Source organism: Nematolebias whitei, chromosome 16, assembly GCF_014905685.2.
Source record: "Nematolebias whitei isolate Nwh7 chromosome 16, NemWhi1, whole genome shotgun sequence".
Taxonomy (NCBI): Eukaryota; Metazoa; Chordata; class Actinopteri; order Cyprinodontiformes; family Rivulidae; genus Nematolebias; species Nematolebias whitei.
The window spans coordinates 11241849-11244931 of NC_056513.1; the positions used below are offsets into that span (position 1 = coordinate 11241849).

Consider the following 3083-nt stretch of genomic DNA (forward strand, 5'->3'; position numbering starts at 1 on the left):
GATGGATGGATGGATGGATGGATGGATGGATGGATGGATGGATGGATGGATGGATGGAGTCCAGTCTTTTCTGTTGTCTTAAAATGTAAAAATTTCAATAAATGTTAACAATCATCGGATGTTTTTAGTTTTATAATTTAACACTTACTGGTCGGAAAAGCCCCCTCTAACAAACTTACTTGGCCCATGGGCCACCAGTTGATCATGGCAGTTGTAGCAGGTTTGGCTCTTTTGATCATTATGGTTGCAGACCCTTGGGTTGGGGCAACCTGTATTCCTTTAAGAAACACTGGGCATTTCATTAATACTGAAATAATCCCATTGATAAAGACCTTGTTTTGTCTAAAGATACTCTGTCTCTTTTACCCACTCTGCCCTTGTGATAAATCACTTGAAGGATGATTGGAGTGAGCGCTAATGGAAGATTCATGAAAAGAGTCTCAGAGAGAGTAAACAGAGTTTTGCTAAGTGTTTACACTGTGTCTCCGTGCAGACATCAGAGCTGATAGCTAACACTGCCCGACACAATGACTGACCCTGACTCTGTGGCCTCGCCGGTCAAATAAACCTGCATGAGTTCAGGGGGGGGAAAAAAACGCACAGCTGCAAGATCTCCAAGAGGAGGAGCTGATTAGAGACAGAGATAAGAGATGGTGTGTTTGAGTGGAAAGGTCACAAAGGTCTGACACTGAAGGCTTTTCCATTCACCTGAAACATTCCTTTGAGTCTTCACATGTAGATGTGTCTGCGAGACCAATGAGACAACTTCTAAGAATCCTGATGATAAATGAGACTGCTGCACTACTAACCCACAGTTTGTCATTTTAGCGTCACTTTAACCACAGGTGAGCTGTTGTGCTGCACACAAGTGACAAGAAGACAACCAGACAGTTAAAGGAAGTGAGATAAACCTTTATCGTGCCTAACGTGGACAGCAGCAACAGCACAGGCTGACTAACGTCTTCTGTAAGTGCAACAAAAGCAAAGCTGCTGATGTGCTCAGAATTACGAGTAGTCCTGAATTTAAACTGCACTACCTGGATTGTATTTAGTATTAATTTAAATGGATCAATTTAGAAAAATTTAAAAACTGATTTAATTGTCAACGGTTACTGAACCAGGTGCGACAAAAGATTTGTCAACAATAATCACCTTCGTATACTTTTACTATTCAGACAGCCAAATAATTAACAAGTAAAAACTGTCTGTGATTTTACTTTTTATGGTCTGATTTAATGTAAAAGTTTTTTGATCAACCAAAAGGGCAGAACAAGATGGTATTGGTCTCTTTCTGCAACAAAAAGTGAACAAACCCCCTTTTTCTCACTTTCACTGCCTTCCATAAGTGGCATACTTCCTTGCTAAAGGTTCTTTCCTCTGTTTCAACAACCAGGGCCAATGCCCTTGAGCAAGACACTTGGGCTCATTGGAGATCTTGTTCAGTTGCTCAGCTGCTCACTGTAGATAATTTAGGGTTTATTTAAAAGAGAGAGGAAATAAAGGTCAAGAGGTCTGAAATGGGAGATATAGGAATGTGAGTGTGGTGCTTAGAGGAATCCTTGTGAGGACGGACGGAGCGTTCCTCCTGTCAGGCCGTTTGAGGGGAGCCAGGTGACCACACGGGCGTAAAGGGAGAAGGTCAAAGGTTCAACTGCTCTGTAAATACTTCGCACGGTGGAGGAGCGTCTGAGGTCAAACAGCGCATCAGCACCGAACCTCTGCAACCAGAGGCTGTCGTGCTTTATGGTGAAAGTGTGTTTATTTTTAGGATTCAGGAAGTGAGAACGTGTGCACTGAGATGTGGTAGTTTATCTTATTTTTGTCCTTTTCCCACAGACTTGTTCATGTTAACGATATTAGTAAAAACGTTTTGTTTTCACGAACAACAAATATAACAGTTAAGCAAAAGAAAAATGGGTCTGAAAGTGCAGAAAGCAAAAAGATCTCCGGTTAAAAGATAGAAATAATGTATAAAATGAAAAGCTTAGCATTCCTTTAAAAATCTGCAAATAGCACCTTTCATTCCAGAGTCCATCCATCCATCCACTCATCCCTCCGTCCATTCATCCATTATCTTTATACCGCTTCTTCCTTTTTTGGGTTGCAGGGGTCACTGCTGCCCATGTCCAACAGTCATTGTGTAAGAGGCGGGGGACACCCTGGACAGCCTGGTCTCCAGTCCATCACAGGGACACGCAAGACAAACAACCATTCACTCTCTCACTCACTAATGCATGTTTCTGGTCTGTGGGAGGACATCAAAGTACCTGGAGAAAACCCACACACGCATGGAGAGAACATGCAAACTCCACCCAAAAAGGCCCTGGCCGGGATTTGATCCACCGGCAACCTTCTCGCTGAGAGGTGGCAGCTCTACCATCTGATCCACCGTGCCGCCCTCTTTCCAGAGTCTTCAACTAAAATCAGTTTATGCTAAGAGATGGAGTTAAAGTCATTTTGGTCACCTGATGACCTGATACGACCTGTTGCCATTGCCAACGACTCTCAGCTACTATGTGTTCATTGAAATTAATTAGTTTTGGTGGCCATCTTTAATCCGGTCGACTCCAAACGTTAATCAGTAGACGTTCAACGATTCCTTTAGGAAAGTTTGTTCATGAGATATTTTGCTACCATGTCAGGTGATTGACCACACACACATTGATTTCTTCTTTTAATTCCTCTATCACTGAGCAATTAAATACAATTCAGGGTTAATATTTTTGGCCCTTACTGATTTTTGCAACAACGCTTGTGTGTGTTTGTGGCGTAGAAATATGAATGGGGTGTTATTACAGTAGTTCCTGAAGTGGGTTACACGGATCTGTCAGAATTGGGGGTGGGGGGGGGACTGGGTATCCTACTCCCCCCTTTGACTGGTTTCTCACGGGAAACCCGCCTGAGATTCAAGCAGGCGTTTAGAGCCCATGTGTGACTGTTTGTCTTCTTGAATCTGTCTTTTCTGAGAGGATGTCACGCAGTAGCTATAAAAAGAAGAGTGGAGCAATGTCAGCTCCAAGATGTGCCACTAAAACTGGGTGCATTAAAACCGGGTGCATTAAAACCGGGTGCATTAAAACCGG

General features: G+C 42.9%; 1 protein-coding gene across 1 annotated transcript in view; it reads left to right on the forward strand.

Annotated features, from left to right (window-relative positions):
- b3gntl1 (UDP-GlcNAc:betaGal beta-1,3-N-acetylglucosaminyltransferase-like 1) overlaps positions 1 to 3083 on the forward strand; it is a 32489-nt gene that overhangs the window by 28678 nt on the left and 728 nt on the right. The gene's annotated exons all lie outside the window — the stretch shown is intronic.